At 34.5% G+C, this 26,654-nt stretch overlaps 1 long non-coding RNA gene across 3 annotated transcripts; it reads left to right on the top strand.

Annotated features, from left to right (window-relative positions):
• Window positions 1-1,580: 1,580 nt before the first annotated feature.
• On the top strand, window positions 1,581-14,894 carry LOC107896708 (uncharacterized). Of its 3 annotated transcripts, XR_005903484.1 has the most exons (4): window positions 1,605-1,921; window positions 2,046-2,218; window positions 13,725-13,811; window positions 14,604-14,885. It is a non-coding gene; the product is annotated as an uncharacterized lncRNA (long non-coding RNA). The 3 variants fall into 3 exon arrangements; XR_001683850.2 differs by lacking the exon at window positions 13,725-13,811 and having other exon boundaries at window positions 1,581-1,921; window positions 14,604-14,894; XR_005903485.1 differs by lacking the exons at window positions 13,725-13,811; window positions 14,604-14,885 and adding an exon at window positions 8,289-8,647 and having other exon boundaries at window positions 1,581-1,921.
• Window positions 14,895-26,654: the final 11,760 nt, after the last annotated feature.

Consider the following 26,654-nt stretch of genomic DNA (forward strand, 5'->3'; position numbering starts at 1 on the left):
TTTTTCCATCAAAAGGTAATATATTCGATTAAAAAAAACTTACAAATATCAGAACAAAGAAACCTCATAAAAGAACCTAAGTATGAACACTGAAACAAAAGGCTTCATCTCCTAAACAACTTAGGAACAAAGTTCAACAAGGAGTAGGAAGTCCATCCTTATCCAAAATGTGGACTAGAAAAGATGGCAAAACTTTCATCCAATTCAAGTTGATCATCCCATTTTTATACCGAGTAGCAACCCAGTCTGCAGCCATATTGGCAAATTTTTTCACAGCCTGCATTCGAACCTATGGCATTTCTTTCAGAACAAATCCAATTTATAAAGAAGAGGCTTCAATTTCCATATTTTCCTTCTGTCTTTTTGCAGTGCTTCCTTAACAACTATTTGTGAATCAGTTTCCAGGATACCTTATTGATACTTTTTTTTCAATATCCAGCTTCCTCCATAAGAAAAGCCATTGCTTCAGCCTTCAGCCATTTAAGGAGAATCAGCATAGAATCTTCTCCCCATCCCACAAACCCTGCTCATTCTTCACGACAATACCAACACCAACCATTCTTTCCTTCTGATCCCAAGCTACATCACAAATAATTTTAAACCAATTTTCCTCATGTTTGCTCCAAGTTACCTCTGCTGGAAAACAAGAATGAAAACCTTTGTTTTTATCTCCTAAAGCCTCTTTACTATTAATGAACTCCTTGGAAGCAGATTTGATCTTGCAAACAACTTTAATGTCAATCTGAGTTCCATTCATGACAACTTTATAGCGCATCTTCCATATATACCACATAGTATATATCACTCAAATGCCAATTGTCTCCGTTTCGCCCATTTCTCCAATATCTTGAAATTTTTCAAACAACCAGTCTGCAACAGTTCTAACTTGTTTTCTAAAAATTCTTATTCCAAAGCATGCTTCGAATCAAACCCCTCTAACCCAATCATAGCCAAATAAGATATGTTCTACCGATTCCTTAACTTTATGGCACAGATTACAAATAGGATCAAGCAAACACTTCTTTTCTAAAGACGTACTCTTGAAGGAATAGCATTTGTACAATATTTCCAAACAAAGATTTTATTCTTACTTGGTGGATTCATGCTCTATGTAATCTTCCATATTTTTTCATTTATCACATTCAAAGATGATGGCCTGTTGCTTAGAAAATTTTCCCAAAGTACTTTGAGGCCAAATCCGTTTATCTTCATCATCACCATCCAACAGCGAAATACTAAGAATTGCAATTCTGGTATCCTATTTTACTTTATTTCTTACTTGGATCCCATATTATTTTAACTAGTATCAACTTGAATTTTTAATAAAAAAATTAAATTAAACAAATGTTTAATGTTTAATTTAACCTTGCTATTTAAGAAATTAAATAAATCTTTGAAGATTAAATTGATAGTGTTATTTTACGAAATTAATTAAAAAACTTATTTTTTTTTTAGTTTCTTTTAGATCTTTGCTTTAGTTAAGCGAGCTTGCCTATGAGTGTGGATTAAAGATTGTTGCAACAAGGCCAATGTATCAAAAGTGAGAATTTGGATATATATATATATATACACTGCAAAATTGGCATGCTTCATTAATATTGCAAAAAGTACCGGTCCGATACAAAGATAATTATAGTTGTCGGGCAACCAAAAGAGTAGAATAATAAATAAATCAGACCTTCCTCTTCCCAGCCTTAAAAACCTCAACATGCCAGTAAACGTTTCAGATTGATGAAAAAATCGATGAACCGCTCTTAATCTGAATATTTCATACCTCTTCTAGCTTCTTACTGCCCCGTGAACCTAAGTTGGGGTGATGCCTGGTCTGTCTTTCCAGTGCCACCAGTTCTTGAATCGTGGTCGGAGCTTCCTCCACCCACCAGGCATCCCGTTTTCGACTGAATCTTTCTCTAGCCAATAGGTGAGCTATTCAATTTCCCCCTTTTTATGTGTTGAAACTTAATCATTTCGGGCCCTATTGAGAATTGTTTCACATCCCGAAGAAAATTGCTAATCTCTGATCTGTCGGTGCATGTCGCCTTCAGCTTCTTTATCACCACCGTGGAGTCACCTTCGACCTCCATAGACTAGAAGCCTGTTTCTTGAGCAAATCTGAGGGCTTGGATGCTCGCCAAGGCCTCTGCTATCAACACAATTACTGCATCCCCAGCGTACCAACATCGGAAGTGAAAATACTACACTAAATATATGAATTAAGGTAATGTCCGCAAGCAGTATATATATGTTAGGTTGTAATATAGTTTGTTTACAACGAAATATTTAGTAAGTATTTTGAGGATCGTTCCTTAAGGATTGTAATTTGAGAAAAACTACTATTAAGTCAATTACAAAAAATAATTACTAGTCTACTTGAGTCACGAGTTAATAGTGTTAATCTGGAACCAAGATGATAATAATAGTAATAATAAACTAAATGAATTGAACTAAACCTAAATCTCCTCCTAAGTTCATGGATCGACTTCTCCTATCTTTTGTTTCGACTATGCGAGTTCCTTTAGTTTAGATACAATTGTTTTACCTGTTTAATTATTAATGTAGGATTCTAAATAGTTGGTTACTAATTAACCTAATAGGGTTTTTCAGCCTTCTACTAACTTAATTAGTCGGAAAGAACTACTTACCTCTCAATGACACAGTTCAGGTTGGGGCAGGGTAAGGTTTCCACAGATAGACAATGTCGATTTCGGGTTAATTCCCACCTATATGACTTCTTAAGGTCGGTAAGTTTAGGGTTTAATTTTTTCCTTTCCTAACTACTGATCTGCTGAGTGATGCTTGGTAGGAATATCGATTTCAGGTTCATTCCTACCTAAATGACTTCCAAGGATCATCAATCCTAGCATTTAATTGCACTCAACTATATCTAACCAATCTACATTGAACTCTACCTGTCAATCAATTAATTAGATTAGTACAATTAAAACATGCGAAATATGTATAAAGTATAAATTGATTCTAATTTTTACACAAACATCCATTTAACAATGTTAAAGAAAAAAATATAAAGAATAGAATAAAGGAAAGAGATGCTCATGGATTTATCGATGAAAGCATAACTCCAGAACAATATCCGCTTGTAAAAGTCTCACTTCGAAATAGGATCTTCAGATTACAAGAACATAATGTAAACTAAGTAAAAATTAAGAACGAGAATAAAAACCTAAGAATCGTCATTTCAAGTAAGGACGGCTAAGCATGTTAATTTAGGTTGTGTAGACGAAAACATCTTTGATTATTAAATTGGCCTCATCGTAGCAATGTCATGACACCCTCAAGCTTGTGTCGTGACACTGTCTCGCCTGTGACGCTACATCCTCGGTAGACTGCTCTTTCGGTATTTTGCTTATTGTGTTACAATATCCCAGCTCCGTGTTGCAACATCGGGAGCAGTCTATGATCTTTTTGCCCTCGAATGATATGTTGCACACTTAATCAACATGTTAGTATCCCTTTTATGCCCAAATTGGCCTAGAAGGTCATAAAACACATAAAAATGCTTCTTTTGTTCACTAGGTCCTAAAAAGGGATACTTAATAAAAATTATATTAATTTGCTATAAGACTGGCACATTAAGTATAGAATTGGGCCTAATCTGCTACAACGAATTGTGACAAATCAAACCCTACCACATTTAAGTCATTGCTTGTCCTCAAGTAATGTAATCATATACTTAAAAGTAAATAAAAAAAGACAAAAGAAAAATAACATGATGACAAAAAGGAAAAAAAATTAGTTGCAAATAAAAATATACAAAAAGAAAAAAAAATAAAAAAAATAAAAGTTAGTAAAGATGGATGTAAATAAGAACCTCAGACCTAAAGTCCCCTACACTTAACTTTTTACTTGTCCTCAAGCAAACCAATTCTAAACATAGTATGTAATAAGAAAACGCCCATTGGATTTTATTACTACTAAGAACATGATTGTCAAATATTAAAGGTATAATGATTCTTATCGCACATGCAGCTTAATCTTGATAGTTCAATGCCTTGAAAACTTTTTAAAGTAAAATTAAATTAGTTTACAAATTTACATTGCTAACAACTTAGAAATAATTTCATGACTAAATGTGTAACAATATCACCATTAATATAAATCAAACACATATGTAGCAGACACAATCATGTGAATAATAAAAATATTCATTAAAGTATAATTGTTAGTAATTCCAGAAAGTTATGCACAAAGAACATTTAAGTCACATTGGTCTTCTAGACTTCTAATGTTCTGAGGCATAGGACAATATGAGTTTAAAGGAAGACATGGTTCAAACACTAGAAATAGTTAGGCACATGAAATTGTTCCCTCTCTTCCCCCTAAGTGTCCCTTCCAAGCTCACACATTTTATCTTCTTCTCCCACCTTCCTTATCACTCCATGTAGGAAGGCACAATACAATACTAGCAACTATGGCAAGCTAAACGAGTTTTGGTGCACTGATGACTTATTTTTTTCTCAGTCTTGTGAATTTTTTTTTGTCACATGACTTTTTACTCTTTTCTCACTCACAATTCTTTTGTTTATGTTCTAAACTTTTTCTTCTCATTTTTACTTTTGACTTTTTATAGATTTTTTTTTTGCACATTTTTTCTTGTCCTATAATTACTGTATCACATTGTTTCTTCCTTTTTTGCTCTAATATTTTGAGACCACCATGGTGTATCTACCTAAACCCTCAATATCTATGGCCTGTCGTTATTTCGTAATGTATTAAAGGACCAAGGATAGGGAAAGTTCAAATTTTCAATTTATGTTTGGTTTTTGGGTTTCAATTTCGTTGGTTCATCAAAAAGGAGTTATTAGACTCACATAAGGAGACTAGGGGTTCATAACATTAAGGTATGGTCATTTGAGAACTGGCTATTCAAATAACGCCTTAAGTTGTCCCTAAGCATCCCGCCATACATAGCTTATTTCATGCTTCAAATTAAACCAAATAAATAATAATCAATTCAAGCATTCATTTTTCTACGACTATCTATAAGATTTATATCTCACATGGCATCATCAAACATTTTTACTTATGTGCTTCTAATTTATTATGCAATTTAACTAAGTAACCTAATCATTTTCCCTTAAAAATAATCAAATTATCTCATACCAATAAAAAAAATTCTTGACAAAAATCATTACATGATTTATTACGTTCAACCGTTATTCACAACATTAATATAATCCAAGCACCATGCAACAAAAACAAAAACTTTTTTTTTTGTAAATAATCAACTAAAACAAAGTAAAGACACAAAAGATAACACATAAAACTAATCCTATGTTCTTTCCCACATACTTTAGAACATACATTGCCCTAAATGTAAAATAATTAAAGTGCAAACAAGAAAATTTCCTTGAGTAGGCCAAACCCTTATTGTTATGATAATCTTAGAATTTGTGTGCTCCAAGCAGACGTAAAAGTATCTATAAGAATTCTACGGAAAAAAAAAACTATAAAGTATAATGTAAAGAAAATAAAAATAAATATAAGAAGATGAAGAAGTGTTGATAATAAATAATATAACATCTAAATAAAAGAATTTAGATAAACTTGACCTTTTAATGTTGCGATGTGGTGTTCTATCTTGGATGTCGTGTAACACCCCAAAAATGAGTCTAGAAATTTCGAGGGTATTTTAGGAATTCTAGCCTATATGTGTTCGAAATTTTGTAAGTTTGGTAACCGATGATGTTTTCGACAATAACTACTAGGAAATTAAGTCAATTTCTGAAAATGAGTATTAAATACCTTTAATTTTGAAAATAAGACTGAATTGTAAAAGAGTCAAAACTAAGAGTTTGGTTGTAAATGATAAATTTCAGATTATGGATTAAAATGTGGTTTGAAAGTGTTTTTCAACTTGTTTTAACATGATTAGAAGACTTTTAAATTTATTTTGAAGTTTTGTTAAAAATTTCTCAAGTTTTAATGAATTTTCAATAGCCAAAACTTGTCAAAAAATGTCGATACCATGAACTGAGTAGTTTTGTATAGTTTAAAAGTTGAGAACTAGTAATAGATGACTATGTAGAGAATGGAATTCATTTTCTACGAAAAGATTAAGTGTAGGCCGAGATATTCGAATTTAAAGTTTCTATGTCGAAGGTTTCGGTGAAAAGAGAACGTAGCTTAGGCTATTGTTTTTTACTGTTTAAGATGAGTCAATGACTGGTTGTTAATTTTATATTTGTGTGGTTTGTCTTGTTGAAGTATCGGAGTCAATAGGACCTTCAACGTATAGAAAACAAAAGCTTGCTTGAGCTTTCAATTTTTCGATGAAAGCATATTTCTGGTGAGTGTTTTGGAATAACTACTCATAGATGATTCATTGTGTAATTGGGAATTTAGAGGTTAGCCTAAACTTCTACTTTAAATTCCAAATGTAAGTGTTCTCACACCTATGATTAAATGTGATATATGTGTGCTTGTGCAATTGTGAAAATATGAACATATATAATATGCTATGACATGTGCCATAAGCTTGTGATAACTATTGTGAAAGAGAATATGTCGGTATGTTATTCATGTCATGTGATAATAAAAATATGGGTGTCCTTTGATACCATGTGATATTGATTAAAATGTGCTAATGATGTGAATATACAATGAATATGTGAAAAAAATTTGTAAGTAAATACGTAATGATAATATGGATATTTTGGCCTTATGATTTTATGAGATCGTTGGATACAGTTGGTATGTCCTATGATTGTGAGTACTCACCTTTGTGATGTGATTTTGGGGCATTGAGACCCAAATACAATTTTCAAAGAGATAAGTGAATATGAGTTAAGCTCTATTCACCGATATATGTGTGTTTGGTGTGTTGGAGAGTGTTAGCTATATGCTTCATTTATGGGACATGATCGAATCTATGAGTCATTTTGGTGTGTTAGAGCTCTGTGTATCTAATGTGTGATGATAGAGTCCACATTATGTTTCATAACCTCAAGAGCAAAACTATCATAAAATGTGACTGAATGTGATTAAATGTGATTTATATATGTTGTGATATATACTTTAATAATAATGTGGTTAATGTAATAAATGTGTAATAGTATAAATAGAAGATAATTAAACGAGTGAAAAATGATATTAAAGTTAAATATGTTATGAATATGTGACATGTTTGCTTAGTCGATGCATAATGAATTGTTTGCATAGTGGTTGTTCTGAGCATTCACTAAGCTTGTTAAACTCACCTACTCATTTTAAACCATAAAATATAAGCATTGCTGGTATGAGCTATGTGGTCTCAAAGGGTGATCCAAGCTAGAAATTTTAGTTGCTATTACTAGGTGTTATTTGAATATTTTTGTTTTGGGCATAAAAAGGCAATGTAGTAGATGTTACGTTGGCTTTGCTATGATTTTTGGTTGTTTTCATACCTATTGTGCTTAGGAACTTTGTGGACTTTAAATATGATGTTTGGGATTGTTATTTGAGACATTTAGATGTTTATTTTATGAGACAATTGATGCATGATGTTTTGATCTAGTTTGGAATGATCTATGTAATGATATATGTTATGTTTCCATTGTTTGGAATAGATGTATCGATATTCAGGTTTTAAAAACAATGCCTCTGCAATTTTTAAAGTGCAAGAAATCAGTTTCGCTAGTTGGTATTGATATTTTGCCACAAGTATTGATACTCGAGGTAAAATTATCGATACTTTTTCAGTGGTACTGATATTTTCTGAAATTTGGATTTTTAAGACGAGAAACAGTAAGCTAATTTGGCATTGATTTTCCAAGAGGTAACGATACCACCTGAGAGAATTATTGATACCACACTACCAATTTCGATACCTACGTAACATATTTGGGAAATTTTGCTAAGTGCTAATGCATGTTGAATACCTATTTTATGATTATTCAATGAATGTTTAGCATGATCCAACTTCCTTAGAGTGTGAATGACTTACGTTTCATATGAATGCTATTATATTAAAAAATGATGCATGTATAATAATGTGACGATTGTGATAAATACAAGTGGGAGATAGTGGTGTAGCGTCCTAGTATTCGGGCTCGGTGACCAGGCTGGGTATAGGGCGTTACATTTGGTAGTATCAAAACCTAGGTTCAATAACACTCAAACTTAGGTGATTGTTGTTGATATGCTGATTGGGGTTTCGCAACCCATTGATCTAGAAATCCAAGTGATTAAATTATTCTGATTGCTTGAATTGTATAAGATATCTCTTGTTTGTAATGTATGTGTGGTAAGAATGGGAATACATTGCCTTTAATCCTAAATTTTGCTTGCAGGAATGAGACTTGGATATTTTCAAGTGAAGAAAGATTACACCCAAGAAAGTGCACACTTAAGAAGAGTATGCCCTAGAGTTTTGTTTGAGCACTAAGAGCTTGTCGAGTGTATGAGGAAGTTCTAGGAAACTTAATTGTCTTAAAGACTGTGCTGAACGTGAAACATTACCAAAACATAGTGGATCTTTTATCAGGTTTAGTTAGGAGTTGTTAGGATTCTACAACAATAGAAACAAAGATCGAAGTAAAGAGCACAATAGTAAGATATATGAAAGATTGTCTGTACACTAAAACAAGCCAACTAAACAAATCATCATAGCAGTATGGTTGGTCACTTATGAACAAGAGTCAATTGGATTGATTTGACCCTCCTTATGACTAGTTAACAGTAAGTTAAACCTTTTTTGGATTTGGTAGGGAAATTAGGGGGACCTAGATTATATTTATAGGAATGGGATATTTTGGATGGTTTTCCTATCTTCTTAATGTTCAAGTTCTTCTTTCTAACCTCAACATTTTATTTTTCTTCTTCGTTAAGATTAAACTAAGATCTCATTTAATGAGTATATGATTCAACCTTCTAATAAGTCTTAAAGCTTTGCACGTTACGATTATAGAATGGAAAGGTATTACAGGAAGACCCTACTTGTGGGTCACATGTAGTTGAAATTGTAAGGACTTAAAAGTTAGTGGAGTCAAAAATGATGGTTTCGGAATGTCATTTTTTAATGATAGAGTTTGTGAATATTATTTATTAATATTTACGAGGGTATTACAATATTATATTGAGGTTTGGTCTAATAATTTTAATTATTTGGAAAGTTAGACAAGGTACAAGTGTATTGGTTCTAAAGTCAATAGTTTTGGAAATTGCGGTATCAGTACTTTGTTTCTGTAAACTGAACTCGTAAATATTTATAAATATTTATGGAGTTATACTAGAGGCGAATTGAGTCTCGGTTAGGTAATTTCGTAGAATTAGTGTTTAATTTAAGTACAGGGACTAAATCGCGTAAGCGATAACGTGTGATTTACTAAAGAATTTTAATTATAACTTATTAAAGGGGACTTAAAAGGTAATTATACCAATAGATTAATAATGGATGACTATGTGGCTGTTTAAAATGATGAATTGTGTTATAAGTGTTAATAATAAAAATAATAATAAATGAAATGAAATTAAACATATTTTAATTAATAAAATAAACTAGTGGAATAAATGAAAGACATTTTCATATGTTCTTTCATGCAAAATTGAAAAGGAGAAGAACAGAAAAGGGAAGAATGACAATATGGCTTAAAATTTTCAACTTCAAATTGGTTAGTGTAATTTAGCCATTTTCTCGTCATTTTTATGTTTTTGAAATCCCAACACCATAAACTAGCAGACCCATGTTGAATTTTTCAGTACTATTAAAGCTTTTAGATGTTACTATTGTTGAGTAGTTAAAGCTTTAGGGATTTAGTTGATAGATTTTTAGGTTAGAAATGAAATATGACTAAATTGTGAAGTTAACTGTTGACTTTGAGCTATAGGGACCAAATTGAGAAAGTTTCAAAATTTAGGGGTAGTAATGAGAATTATGGAATTAAATTTGACTTAGAGTGAATTTTACCTTAAAATTTAGGGTTAAATGTGGAAGTTAAGTTAGTTCCGACTTTAGGGGCTAAATTGAATAAAGTGTAAAAGTTGTATAATTTAGAAATTAAATGTGAAATTATTTGTGTATTAATGATATGTATGGTTTATTATTTTTGTATCTATTGTCAACTCAAATTCCTCAAAAAATAAGGAAAAAGGCAAAGTCGTTGATGAATAGATTAGAGGTTATGGTTTGTGTTTCTATAATCTAAACTATTTTAGAACGTTGCTTTTATACATTGCATTATTTGGTAAGTATATATGTATATATAAGGAGAGTTATTCCTCTGAAATAATTTCATGAGATGTGGATTTGATATGAAAATAAGATGGTTGGATCTACATGTCCGAGTCCGAGCCACGTTAATAGAGGAAGTAAATGGTAAACTAGAGATAACTGTAACACCCTAGAACTCGGCGTATAAGTTTAGACCAAATCCTAGAGGTTACATTGACCATCGAAGTGATCTAAAAGCGATTTTACAAAAAACGAATTGTTAGTATCTCGTTTCGAACATGGTTTGCTAAATTTGAACTAAACCACTTAACCATTTAAGATTCAAAATAGAAAGTTAAGTTACGTTAAAAATGTTTGAAAATATAATTCCGTAGTTTCTAAAATTCAGTCCAAAATAAAAATTTATTAAAATCCAGAAATAAAACTTAAATCATAGTCCCTATTAACATGTATAGTCCAAAACAATTCGAAAACTAAAAAAAAAACTAAAATGAAACATTTTATTTTATAAAATTAAATCTTATTCGTCTGAAACCTACGATCACCTAGTCCAGCTCCAGAACATGAGAGAACCTGAAAGGGAAAAACTAAGGGGTGAGCTACACGAGCTCAGTGTGAGTTTGAAACGTAAATAAAAGACAAATGATGAAATTTCATAAACACCTATATTTCAGTTAAGAATACACGAGCAATGTATGAAAATCTTACACTGGAAGTCAGACACACGAACCATTTCCATAAGTCATTCACAGAGACAAACACTCTACTCTATACACATCGAAGTACTAAACACATCAGATTATTATAACGCAACAATTTGAGGCTTTCACAATAAAAAATAAGCATGATGTTCCAACAAATTTTTGTCAAACGAATTTCAATGATACAGTAAATGTAATGAATACAAAACCCACCCAAACCATCCGAACACCACTTCAACCACCCTGCATACCACTTATGAGCTATATCAAAGCCCATCCACCCTACACACTACGTAGGACCATGTTAGGTCTATCCACCCTACACACTATAAATGGTGGAACTAAGCCACTCTGATAACAATATGCAGTTAAGCTGACATATGTTTCTTGTGGACATACTGTTGTACAGAAATATTGTAGTTAAACTGCTCAAACAGAATCCCTTTTCTTCACAACCAAAATCCCATAATTTTTATGCAAATGCAAAATGCACACTATTTGTAGATAAACATAAAGAAACGGATGGCAGAATTAGAAATACTCTTACTCAATTACACATGCTCAGTATCAGATTAACTAGATTCTATCATTAGATAGTGTTTCAATTCATGAATCACATTACAAACATAAATCACATTACAAACACGTTTGAACAAACAGTAAAATTAACGCTATAGATACGAATAATCGCATGACTCTAAGCAGTAACAGAGTCCCAAACACTTATATGGAGGCCTCAACGGATGTTAAATGACACAAGAATTGGAACGGGTCAATTAACGTCACAAAACAAAAATATGTGAAACAGGGTCACACGAGCTGTGTGGAAAATACCTAGGCTGTGTAGAGGTCTACACGCCTATGTGGTGGTCTACACACCTGTAACACCCCTAACCCATATCCATCGCCGGAATAGGGTTGCGGACCATTACTGAACTTAATACTTAAACAAACATACATTTTTCATATCCAAATAAAAGTCATTCACAATCAATCATATTGTCCCTAATACTAGCCCTCGAGGCCTAAAACAAACATTAAAAGTGGTTAGGGACTAAACTAAGAACTTAGTGAAATTTTGGAAAAAAAATAGAAAACTTTCAAAGTATAGGGGACACGCTCATGTGGCCAAGCTATGTGTCTCACACGACCAAAAACACGCCCGTGTCACAGGTCGTGTTGACATTCCAAATGGGATCATATGGCCGTGTCCCAACCCGTGTCTGACCCTATGTAAAACTCTGACTTGAGTTCCACGGCCAACCACACGCCCGTGTGACTAGCCCGTGTACCTTTCGAAAATGGCCTACACACTTGTGTATCAGGCCGTGCAAAAACTGGAAGGTATATTGACTTATGCCACACGGCCAAACCACATGCCCGTGTGCTAAGCCTTGTGAAGCTACTGACTTAATTTCTAAATAAGTACCAGGATACACACGACCGCGTCACCTTGTCATGTGTCACACATGATCGAGAAACACGCTCATGTGGACAAAAATAGGCTATGTTTCAAGCTACATTTCTCACCTAAAAATGATGTCAACCTAGGTTCAACAATGCACAAACAACCAAATGCATAAATAGGCACTTATAACCAACCAATTTCAAGCCAAAATCATATACTACCCATACCAACAACCAAGATGCTCATAAGCATCCCAAATAGCCATTCAAATTCATACCAATTTCATATCCAAAAATCACCTAAATGATCAAACTCACCTATTAGACTTAGTGCCTAAATCTACATGCATACCTCATTCTCAAATTTAATCATTTTGTACTCAAAATACCAATTCACAACAAGGTATTCACATAGCAATTATAAACCAAATATTAAAAGCCATTCACTCATATATACATAACCAAGTATACCAAAATAAGCCAAATCACATGGTTATACACATAACCAAAACATACATGTAACATCCCGAATTAGGGCCTAGTCGGAACAGTAGTTTTGAGACCATAAATTCAAAATAGAAATAAATATTTTATGATTATTACGAGGTTTATGATATGATCCATGCTTGTGTGAAAATTCTATGAAGAAATTTTATAAGTAAAGTGTCCAATTTGACTTTAGGGACTAAATTGAATAAGTGGCAAAGTACGTGTTTCCAGAAGCTTTTAGTATGAAATAGCTTTGGATTATTAATTAGAGATTCTTAAATATCAATTTTCCCAATTTCTATTTTTATGGACAAAAATGGGAATGCATGGATAAAATTTGAAAGTTTAGTAAAAAGGGAATTTTGGTCATTTGGTTAATAAAATAATAAAAAGGGAAAAATCAAGTAAAATTTGCTCATCTTCTCTATACCATAGCCGAAATTCTCAAACTCTTCATAACTAGGGTTTTTTAACTTTTCAAGCTTGATTGTAAGTGTTCCCTAGCCCCTTTTTTATGTTCTTTGCATTTTTGAAGTCATTGAAGCATGATCTATCCATTTCTAGCCATACTTTGAGCTAGAGTTTATGTATGAAATTTGAACCATGTATGACATGTTTGTATTTTGATGTTTTATGGAAGAATATGAAAGTTTGATGTGTGTTTAACATCTTTTACTAAGTGATTTTGATAGAAATTCATGGAAATGACTTGTTTGTAAAAAGGTATAAAAATGAGTAGTAAAATGTAAAATAAAGGAAAATGTGAGCTGATATGAGCATGGAATAGGTTCAGCTAGGCTTGGGTAACAAGGAAAATGAACACATTTCATTTTACGAGCCTAGGGACTAATTTGTAAATATGTGAAAGTTTAGGGGTAAAACTATAATTTTGCCTAAATATAGTTTTTGGACTGATTTGAATAATGTGATAATTAAATGAGCTAAATTTTCTATTATAGATCAAGAAAAACGGAGTCCGAACCTAGACAGGGGAAAGAACAAGATTTTGGACTAAATCGAATTAATTGTCCATATTTTGTACAGAGGTAAGTTCATGTGTAAATAATGCAATGTTGTATCAAGTTTTAATGCTTTATTATTGTATTAATTTCTATGTTTAATTGTTATGATGAGTGTATGAATGACATAATGGTCAATGAGAACGACTTTGTGAACAAGTTCGATGAATATGTGATATCGAGAAAAATCTCGTTTGAACATTAGGAATAATTTAAGATATAATGTGACATGTCACTAGGAAATATCTGATTATGAGCTCATGATATTATGTGTATATGTGACTATGTGAATTCGGGTGCTAGTCTTGTATGTTCTACCGGTGGCTAGGTAGCCTAGCAAATGTTGCGGGTACTTGTCAACTTGTATGAGCAGCCCGAGTGGTTACGTCCTAACTGTCAGCTTGTGTGAGCAAGCCCGTGATTAGCTCGAGAGCGAGCAATGTGTGATTGTGATATGTGGTAGCATGTGGCTACGTTTGAAGCACTATATGCAAGTCTTCCGTGTATCCGATAGTATTCTAAGTGTTCAAAGGGTAAACCTGTGAGTTATTCGACAAGTAAGTCAATGATGAGGAAATGTGACAATGTGTTACGATTTGGTACAAGTATGTACGAAAAAATTATATGAATGAGCTCGGTATGTGATGAACTTTGGGTAAGATTGAAATTATGTAAGTTAAGCCTATGAATTTATGATAACACATAAGTAAACTATGTTATGTCATTGGTATTATATATATACTATTATGTTGCTATTTATATGCATGTGAACTTACTAAGCTTTATGCTTACTCCCCTCTCTTTTCCATTTTCTTATAGTATCACCAAGCTTGCTCAAGGATCGAAGGACGTCGTAGGCTCGATCACACTATCAATTGGATATTTGGGTATAGTTTGTTTCAACATTTTGAGTATGGCATGTATAGGGACTTGGTCTATTTGTTATGTGTCATATTGATTAGTCAAATGTGTTGGCTCATGAAGGTATTACGATTATTTTGTATATGGCCATGAGAGGTGGCTCGTATTGATTATTAGGTTGTAACCCTAACTATTGGTATATGCATGCAAATGTGCTTAGGCTTTAACGTGGTTATGGTTGCTTATGGCTAATGAATGTGATGGATGGCATGTATGTTTGGTGTATGAAATATGATTTAATGTGCATGACAATAAAGATGATGCAAGAGTGTAACTTAAAAATAGGTTAGTAAAGATGATAAACAAATATGAAATTGGTGTGGAATGCCATATGAAAGCATGATAGCTTGAATAGGTGATATGTAGACATTACCAAGTCATAATTTAACCATGAATGTGAATGCTTGAGTAATCAAATGTGCCATGTTGCATGTTATGAAGTGAGTGTAAGTATGTGAGTGATTAAGGGTGGCAAATGGCTTGGAAAATAGCCTAGAAATTGTCCATACGGTTAGACACATGGGCATATGTCTAGGCCATGTATGACACACGGTCCACCCAATGGTCATGTGATCCGGCCGTGTGTCCCCTGCACCGTAATTAATGCAAACAAAATGCCCAGTAGTAAACACACGAATAGAGACACGGCCGTGTGTCTCAGCTGTGTGGAGGACACAGCCTCAGGATATTGGCGTGTGCTCAGGCCTTGTGAAGTCTATACTTAATTTCGAGATTTTAATTTGCCACACAGCCTAAGCACATGAGCGTGTGACGTGGCCGTGTGACCTTATTTTTTTGATAACGTCATAGTCAAAGAGTTAAACGGGCTGAGGACACGGGCGTGTGTGACTACATGACCTACCCTTACGGGCGCATGACACTCCAAAGCATGAGAATTTTCTAAGTGTTGTAGAAGTTCCGAAAGTTTTCGGCTTCGTCCCAAACCACTCCCAACGTATGTTTTGGGCCTTGTAGGCCTTTATAAGGGATAGTTTGCATGTGATTGAAAAGTTTTAAATTTGGATGAAATTTTATGGCTCGGCATTGTATGTTAGTTTACGTTTAAGTCCGGTAATGCCTCGAACTCTGTCCCGGCGTTGGATATGGGTAAGAAGTGTTACAATACATCATTTACAAGCTAAATCAATTGGCTATATACATTACAAACATATGGGCCATATTAACCACAACACTTATACATGCAATATAACCAAGTACACAAGTTCAAAAGTACCAAAACGACGGTTGGAAAGTGTGATGAGATCTCTGACAACTCCCAATCTGAACAAGCTTCAAAATAACTATAAAACACAGAAAATTAAACAGAGTAAGTTATTAAGGTTAGTAAGTTCGTATAGCAATAAACTCAACTAACCATATGAACACAATTTAAGTAATCAAACATATCATAATATAACTCATATTGATCCACAAACCTATCACATATTCATTCACAAGGTTAAATATGAAATTCACAAGTTTCATAGACTCAAAGCTTATATGATTCATATACATACCTGTTATGATACGTATCAATCACTTATTCTTTCATACTATCGATATGCCCGTTGAACCATTTGGAATAATATCGCATACTAGGGAATCTCGCACCCTAAGTGTCAATATATGGTCTAAACCATCTCAATCTCATATCTCATATGTAAATGCTCATCTCGAGCTATCACTGAGTCTGCTCACACAAGCTGACAGTCAAAACAAAGCTACATGGTGCTTCTCACACAAGTTGATGAGTAACCGCAACACATGCCAGAGAACTCAGCCACCGGTAGAACGTATAGACCAGCACCCAAAACACAATAACCCCTAATGACATGTTATTTGTATTCTATCTATTCTTAAGGTTCAATCTGGATTTCACACGTCGCCAAATCTTTGTCAAATATTTTCGTGAAGTTGTATTTATCAATAATGCAATAATAAAGCATTTAAAACACAATTACATTAATGTTTATTGACATACAAACTTCCCTCGATCACAAAAACGTCAGAACAGGATCGACTAGTCTAATACTTTATCTTTCCCTCGATCTAGATCCGTACGAGGCTTAACTTGATCTAAATAATCAAATTCAATCCAATTAGATCTCATTCTATTCAAGTCAATCCAAAATAGACATTTTTACAAATTTACACTTTTGCCTCTTAAATTTTGAATTCTTTACAATTTAATTCCTAGCTCATAATGCAAATTCATGCAATTTAATCCACACCCATGCTAGCCGAGTTTCACTAATGCCCTTAGCAAGCCCTACATTTCCTTTATTTCACAATTTAACCGTGAATATTTTTCTATTTTTTTAATTTAATCCCTACCTGACAAAATTCATCAAATTTCCTTTATTAAAGTTGTTCAACTATCATCAAGCATTCATTTTCATCCATAAAACATCAAAAATAAGTAACATACATTCATGGTAAAACCCTGGACTTTTAACAATTCTGCAAATTAGTCCCTGGGCTAGCTAGATTAAGCTACAAGGATTCCAAAAACATAGAAACCAAACAGGCTCAAAATCACTTACAATGTAAGGAAATTTCTTAGCCAAAACTTCCTCCTTAGTTTAACAATGGTAGCTAGTTCTCCCTAGTTGATTTGAAGAAGATGATCTTTTAATTTCCATAAAACTATGTCATAGATGTCCACTATCCATTTAAATGGTCTAATTACCTTATAAAGACCCTTACATTAAAATTATATAGCTATTTAATACCTTTAGCTAATAGAACACAAATTTTGTACTTTATGCGATTTAGTCCTTTTAATCGAATTAAGGATGCAAACTTTTAAATCTCTAAACGAAATTTTATACGTCATTATTAGCATGTTATAGAAATTAAAATATTGATAAAATAAATATTTTAACCTCGAATTTATGGTCTCAAAACCACTATTTTAATTTGACTGAAAACAGGCTATTACAACACCCATGTGCAAGTTGCACATGCCCGTGTGAAGGGGACACACCCGCGTGACCTAGTTACATGGTCGTGTGAACAGCCCATGTAACTCTTTGTCTGAAATTTCTAAAATAAGGTGTAGGGCAGACACGGCCATGTGGAAGTCTCACACGCCCGTGTGTCCAGAACACACGCTCGTGTGAATATCGACTAAATCGTATGGCACCAAAAATTGCCCAAAAACCTTAATTCCCAAATTCATACGGCCGTGTAGATCGCCCATGTGGCCACCTGTACGGTCACAAAATCACCCTAAAACAGCTTGAAAATTATGAATTGGCAGCTACAATGCAATCCCTAATTACTTAGGGTTCAGAAACACACCTGAAGGACGCTCCTTGACGCACCCACGATCTACCAAAGTGCTTCAATTCCACCAATACTGAAAACTAGAAAACCAACTTGCTAATTTATAACTAATCCAAATCGATACAGAGAATCCACTAGGAATCAACCTAAAACTCTGAAAAGACAACAAACCCAAAATCAAACTTACTCAATACTTTTGTCAATGAAGGCGTAACCGAAAATTGACCAAAAAATATAAATGAAACAATGAGAGTAACACAAAATTGGTGTCAAGGGAAAAGATTCTTAGAAGCAAATTTTCAATTTCGAAAATAGAGAAATGGAAACGGAACTTAATGCAAAAAGAAAGAAGAAGAAGAATAAAAACAGAAAACATGGGATGAAGAAAAATAAAACGTGCAACTTTGTGAGATTTTCTATTTTCAAAACAAAAACAAAGCTAAAAAATGAATAAATAATTTGGCAATTTAAAAAAATCTAAAATAAATTACTCCCCCAAACTCATATGAAGATTCGAACCCAAAACCCAGAGGTAAACTAACACACATCAAACCACTGAACTAGCAGGTTCATTTTGACATTAAAATGCAAAAATGAACCCAGTTGTTCGACCTACTCGCTGACCCTCACTACAAACCTCAAAACTTCTAACCCCAAAAATCTGAGGTGTTACAATAACGACTTGAGATGGTAATAATTTGAAAATGGAAATGTTAATAAATAGCAAATGTGATAGAGTAGAGTGAAATATAGAATGAAATGTGAATTGGAAACTATAGTAGTGAATGGATATGTATTTAAGGAACGATGTTTAATTAAGTATGAAATGAATTGAACTATGATTGAGATAATATTACATAACATTTTTTATGATTTGAACATATAATTGTATTGTATTTTATGTCTATGTTCAGATTATAGAAATACCGCTGAGTTATACTTAGCGTACAGTTTTACTTTCTGTGCACATGTTAGGTACTTATCGGTTCGATAGTCTACTTAGCATCCAACGACCATTCCGAACTCAACTGTTGGTGAAATGTTCTTTGATCTTGGCATGTACCTAGGATGTTCTAGATATATGTAATGTTCATTTTGTGTCTTGATGGTATTTGAGTTCTTAGTTTGCAATTATTATGTATATATGTGCGGTTGATAGGAATAATCATTTTGAAGATGTTTTGCTAGAGTAATTTGGCGATATGCATGATGATTAGACAGTATAGGTGTTGTTAGGTTGAATGAGTTTTTGGCTAATGCATAGTTGTGAGAATGATAGTTAATATATGGTTTGATCTCAATATATGACAATGCTTTGGTGTATGCTTTATAAATGAAATTGAATGCTTAGTTGTTCAAGTTAAGGTACGTTAATGACTTAATGGTGAATTATTTATGTTGGTTGATCTTAAGAATATATATTTGGATTAGATTTTGATATATTGAATTGAGTTGTACATGGATAAGATGTTTAGATGATGATTTGTATGCCTTTATTTATGTTTAGGCGTGTTATTTGAGTTTAGACAAGTTTTGAGCATGAGTGCATTAGTTTTCACCATTTCTGAACTCAAGTATCTATATTTTTACATCTAGTATGGATACTTAACCAAATGAATAGTTTTAAAAGAAATAGAATACATAAATGGTATCTATTTCTGTTTAAGTATCGATACTTTTTCATAGAATATCGATACCATAAAATAAATATCGATACCCTTATTTTGCAAAGAAAACAGAATTGGATTTTGGTATCGATTTTCAATAAGGTATCAATTCGGTATCAATATCAACTGTGAATTTTCAATATTGATTTTTAAACTTTAAAATTTTACAATTAAATCCTATTACATGCCTGAATTTCACAATTAAGTCCTTGTAGAATTCAATTTTTTTAATATGTTTGATTATACGTGATTTAATGATAAATAATTGAGATCTTGTTTGTAAAATATTTGTTGATTATTGGATATTGTTATAGCATCTTATTACTAGGGTCTGGCGATCAGACCAGGTAAGAGGTGTTACAGAAATGTTAGTAAAATGTCTGTAATGGGGATTCTAATGGAAATCTTATGATATTTTAAGATGTTGTTGCTACTGGATTGAGAAAGATAATCGAAACAGAAACTCTGAGACAAAGTAATGGTGAGTCTTCGATGAGCCTCTAAACTCAAATTTTGTACACTATATTATAATGATTCCTTGTATGGTCGATGCACATATCTTTTTGAGAAGTTGTTGTGTGTATGGTTATATGTTCTCTGTGAAGTATTTGCATGTATGCTCTAAAATGCATGATGCATTGCATGAATATGAAAATATGTGGTAAGCATGCATGGGAAGTTATATACTAAGAAGTATGATTCTGTTAATATTATGAGTGAAATCTACGTAGATGTATCCATTAAGTTATTTTAATGGTGCATGACAGTGTATGTTGGTGTTTAGGGGGTTCAAACGGAGTGTCGAAAAAATATATGATATAGTAACTGACCCCGTGGTGGTGCTTTGATGACATCTATCGGGACAGTAAACATGAGAAAAAGCCAATGTGGCAATCATTGTGAAAAGACAATTGCCATGGCATATTCTGTGAAGCCTTAATGGCAAACTATCTATGAAGCCTTTGTAGCGAACTCACTGTGCAGCCTTTATGGCGAACTCTTTGTAAAGCCTTTATGGTGAACTCTCTGTAAAGCCTCTGTGGCAAACTCTATGTGAAGCCTTTGTGGCGAACTTTCTCTAAAACTTTTGTGGCGAACTCTTTGTGAAACCTGTGTGAATTCTCTAAAATCTTCTTGGCGTATTACTCAGAAAGCCTTAGTGGCGAAGTAATATAGAGAATACTTGTGGCAAGTTTTCTAGAAGGTCTGTATTATAAATTCCATAATGCCTAAACGAAGAGTTCATATTCCATCCTTGAGGCAAGACCTGGGCATGTCTATGAGTCATTATCTAAAAGATTTCTTAGCAGTGTACCCATTTAATGATTCAGCCATCATGATCCTCCATGTCAGGGAACTTTGTGTATTTGGAATATTGGTGGTGCAAGTGTCTGTGCAAACTTGAAATTTCTTAAGTTCTGTATTGAAGTCATCTAGGATTCTATTTCTTAAATTAAAACATTATATTCTTTTAAGCAAGTCTAATTATTTGGAATGATTTGAAAATACGACATAAATGGTGTTCTGATAATTGCTAGATCCTATAAAGGAATCCGTCAAGAGTAGAACCTATTGGGTATCATTCTGATAAGTGTATTCAACTACTATCTGTAAAGAAATTGTGTAATGTGATTTGGAATATGGGGTGAAGTCTGTGATTCACCAATTGGGTGAAATGTGTAAAATATGGTTAAATGTAGAGATTGGCGTATGGTTATCCGCCAACTAGGAATCAGAAATGTATTCATCAGGGTCTGAAAGGAAGTCTAGAATCTGAAAGTCAAGGATTTCAACATAACATTAAAAGTAATATTGGTTGAGACTCATGAACTTTCATTGAACTTATGAGTGTATATTTGCAATGCAGGTTATTGGGTTTGAACCAGTTCTCTAAAGGGGACCAAGCTAGGAATGCGCCAAAGTAAATGATTGTAGAGCAATATTAGGAATACAGAGAGCACTTTTGAGAATATGTTTGCAAATGGCCAATAGTATTATACGCCATGATTGAGTCTATTTTAATAAAATTTTAAGTGGCATTGTGTAACGTCCCCAAACTAGGCCTAAACGTTATGGCCGAATCTAGTGATGTCACATGATAGCATGTTGGAACAACGCTGTTACGATAAAATCGTTTTTATTAGTTTACTCTTATTATTCCGAAATCGCTTACTGCTTAATCGGTTGTTAAAATTCAATTCGTTGTGGAAGCTTAAGAAATCATTTAATTTATGGAAAACCAAGTAATTAGGTAAATCTGTCTATTTTATAAAAAAAACCCTTTTTTCTCTTAGAGAAAATCGTTTGTTCGTTGAGTTTTGCAGTTTAAAACCCATAAACAGTTTAAAACCCAACATAAAATACAATATTCTAAAAGTCCAAGTTACATAAAAAATTAACCCAGAAAATAATTAAGAATCAAAATACCAAAGCTGTAGTTATAACAGTTTAAAATGCGCATGGCCACCGTCGAGTCCTCCACTGCCCAATCCGTCAAGTCGGGGGATTACCTATATAGATAAAATAAAAGGGGTGAGTTTACGTAAACTCAGTGTGTAATCCCCATGCAAATAAATAGACAAACACAGTCTGGGCTTAAGCCCTCTTCCATTATAGTGTTAGTCCAGTTTGGGGCCTTAGCCCGTCTCAGTACAGAATCAGTCATATAGTAGGGCCTTAGCCTATCATAGTATTAGTAGCAATATCAGATATGCAGTCATAAAATCCTACCCAACTAACCTCTACACACCATCTCCATCCAACCCTACACTCCATGTGGGGATATAATCAACCCACAATCCCTACATTCCATATAGTACCGAATACGGCACTAGACAGTAATTTGCAGCTGTGCTTCCAGTAATTTAGGCTTGAAGCCTTTGAGTACATTTCCTTCGATCAATACCAACCCATCCCCATGCAATGCATCATACAACCATGTCATGCCAAATCATGGTATCATGCATATATTCAGTATAGTATTAACAGCATGCTCAGTATACAGTCATACATATATATATCATATATGGATATTACAGTCATTCAGTTATTTCATTCAGTTAGGGGTTTAGGTAAGCTTACCGACCCTACAGAAGGTTCACAGTCATTTCAAGCGACCCATGCAACCTTAGCTACAAATCAGTAGAATTGGGCTCACACGCCTATGTTGTATGCCCGCGTAGGCCCACACGGCCTAAATTGCCCTTGGCCATGTAGATCACACGGCCTGACCCAAAATCTCACACACCCGTGTGATTTACCCGTATGGGTCCACACGCCCGTGTGGTCACACGGGCCAAATTGGTTGAGCCCGTGTGTCACACACGGCCCACCTGGCCATTACAGGGCTGTGTCTGTTACGCACGGCCTGGCTCGTCGATCAAACACCTGTGTACTATCACATGGCCTACCACATGGGCGATCACACGCTCGTGTGGCATCGACAGAATAGTTTTTGGCTTTTGTCGAAACTTCATTTTTTGCGTTTCCAGGTACACACCTGATATGTTTTGATGCGACCATTATCTTGAGCCTTCCAGAACCTAAAAGTAACGTAACAAACAGTGATTAAGTGACTACACTTACTAACTATTCAATCATAAACCGACCCAAAATCACAACTTACCGACGACGAATTACACTGTTAACACCGATTTATGAATGAAACAAAAGTCACTGCTCGTTGATTTCTCCTACTCTATAAAAATATACCAACGTTTTGACCTTTAGAAAAACGATACGAAAAAAACCAATAAAAACTCACTTACCGACTGCACGAAGAAAAGCAAGAATTCCCGACAACCCAACAGCGAGATTAACAAGAGAATCGAGAACGGAGGAGGATTTTTGGTTTGGCAGCGAAAAGAAATCAATCCAAATGAAAATAGGGATTTGTTTCCTTGAAAGGGAAGTAACGTCAAAAGCAGAGAAAAATTGGGAAAAATAAAATTCAATTTTTAACAACAAAGATATGATGCATATCCTCTGATTTCCTCCCACTAACCCCACTTCTCAAAATTCAATTTCCACTGAAACACCCTCACAAAAATGAGCAAAAATTACTACCCTTGCTCACGCAGGGATTCAAACTCAGAACCATCAGCAAGTCTATACACCATTTAACCACCAGACCAGCAAGCCTATTCTGAAATGTTTCTCTCAATAATTAAACTTAAGCCCTATAAGCCAGGTTAAGGTTTTACTTAGAAAAATAAAAAAAAAAATTCCCCAAGACAAGGCTTGAACTTGTAACCTCACACACACACACCCAGAACACTTAACCACTGAAGCAAATACACAGTTGTATCATATTTTAACAGAATATAGATAAAAGATTTTTGGGGTGTTACAACTCTACCCCCCTAAAAAAATTTCGGCCTCAAAATTTTACCTGATTAGAACAGGTGAGGATACTGCTGACGCATTGCATCCTCAGGTTCCTACGTAGCCTTCTCAGTGCTATGGTTACGGCATAGAACCTTAGCCAATGGGACGGATTTTCTCCTCAGAATCTTTACGTCGTGATCCAATATCTAAACCGGCTCCTTTTCGAAAGTCAGGTCTGGCCGAACCTCGATCTCCTCCACTGGAACAATATGCGTTGGACCAGAGCGGTAGTGCATCAACATCGAGACATGGAAAACATCATGAATCCGATCCAACTCTAGAGGTAGCTTTTACTGGTAGGCAACCGGTCCTACTCGCTTCAGAATGTGGTAGCCCAATAAATCTAGGGCTCAACTTACCATTACGACCAAACCTTAGTACTTTCTTCCATGGTGAGACCTTGAGAAAAATGAAGTCCCCTACAGAATACTCTATCTCTCGATGCTTCAGATCTATATACGAATTTTATCGATCAGATGCCGCTTTCAGTCGATCTCAAATCAATCTAACTTTATCCTCGGTATCATAAACCAGTTCAGGGCCCAGGACACGACGCTTGCCCAACTCAGTCCAACATGAAGGTGTACGATATCTATGACCATATAATGCCTCGTAAAGTGCCATCTGAATGCTAGACTGATAGCTGTTGTTATAAGCAAACTTTGTTAGCGGCAAGTACTCCTCCCAACTACCACGAAAATCAATCACACAACTCCTTAACATGTCCTCCTGTATCTGAATCACCCTCTCTGACTGACCGTCCGTTTGAGGATGGAACGCAGTACTGAAGTCTAATCTAGTACCTAAAGCTTCATGTAGCTTCTTCCAGAACCGAGACGTGAAGCGAAGATCCCTATCAGAGATGATCGAAATCGGTACCCTATGCAGTCTCACTACATCAGACACATACAATTTAGCCAGCTTCTGTAGAGAGTAGTCAGTACGAACCAGTATGAAATAGGCAAACTTGGTCAATCTATCCACGATGACCCATACAAAATCCTTTTTAGTGGGCGTGAGGGGTAACCCACTAATGAAGTCTATAGTCACTCGCTCCCACTTCCAAAGTGGAATCTTAACTGGCTACAACAACCTCGAAGGTAACTAATGCTCAGCCTTAACTTACTGGCAAGTCAGACATTTACCCACACAATTAGTAACCTCTCGTTTGAGTCCTGGCCACTAGTATAACTCACATAGGTCTCGGTACATTTTATTTTCACCAGGATGCATAGCATAGGAGCTACTATGCTCTTCTCTTAGTATCAACTGCCTCAATTCAGTGTCTTTCGGTACACAGATTCTCCCACGGAAACAAAGTACCCATTCTCTATTCAGTCCAAAGTCTCCAGTATGCCCACTCTCAACCTGTTGGAACCGAAAGACTAAAGATTCATATTCCAACTACTTACCCTTAATCTGCTCAATCTACATAGGCTTAACCTGAAGCTCAGCTAGCAGACTTCCGTCATCAAATAAACTGAGAGGAGCAAGCATCACCCTCAAATCAGTCATAACCTTACGGCTCAGTGCGTCGGCCACCACATTGGCATTACCAGGGTGGTATTCAATCGTACAGCTGTAGTTCTTAAGTAACTCAATCCATCTATACTGCCTAAGATTTAGCTCCTTCTGAGTGAGGATATACTTGAGGCTCTTGTAATCCGTGTAAATGATACACTCCTTACCATACAGATAATGCCTCTATATTTTCAGTGCGAATACCACTACTACCAACTCTAGGCCATGCGTCGGATAATTCACCTCTTGAGTCTTAAGCTGGCAAGATACATACATTACCACCTTACCCTCTTGCAACAATATACATCTCAAACCGACATGTGATGCATCACTGTAGACAGTAAACTCTTTTACAGACTCTGGCTATATCAAGACAGGGGCCTCAGTCAGAATAGTCTTGAACTTCTCAAAGCTCCCTTGCTGCGCATCAGTCTAGTTAAATGACACACCCTTACGTAACAGCTTAGTCAAGGGTGCTGCAATAATTGAAAACCCTTCTACAAATCATCGATAATACCCTGCTAGTCCCAGAAAACTGCGAATCTCATATACAATCTTAAGTTGTTTCCAATCCAAGACAGTCTCAATCTTTCGAGGATCGACCCTAATCCCCTCAGCAAAAACCATATGTCCCAGAAACGCCACTTCACGTAACCAGAACTCACATTTACTCAACTTAGCGTAAGCAAAATGTATTGGGATCTAATGCCTTCAATATAGTTATTTCATCATATATGTTTTTAATTTTTCGAATAGATTAGTTTAATAAAATTTCATCATTTAAATTATTATCTTTTGTATATGTCCTCAAGGGTTTTTATTGGATCTAGTGCCCTAAGTGTAAGATTTTTGTCTGTGCATACTTGTATTTTTCAAACAAAGTGATTTAATAAAATATCCATTGATTGCATTAATATTTCTTTTATATAGTCCATAGTAATTTTTGTACATAAAGCAAAGTGGAAGAAAATATTGGCTTACTGATTATCTAATGTTTAACTAATAGTAAACAATATTACATGGTTGGATTATAATATGGGAAGACAACTTGTATTAGTAGATAATCTAAAAATGTGATTAGTCTACT

This window comes from Gossypium hirsutum, chromosome A10, assembly GCF_007990345.1.
Source record: "Gossypium hirsutum isolate 1008001.06 chromosome A10, Gossypium_hirsutum_v2.1, whole genome shotgun sequence".
Lineage (NCBI taxonomy): Eukaryota > Viridiplantae > Streptophyta > Magnoliopsida > Malvales > Malvaceae > Gossypium > Gossypium hirsutum.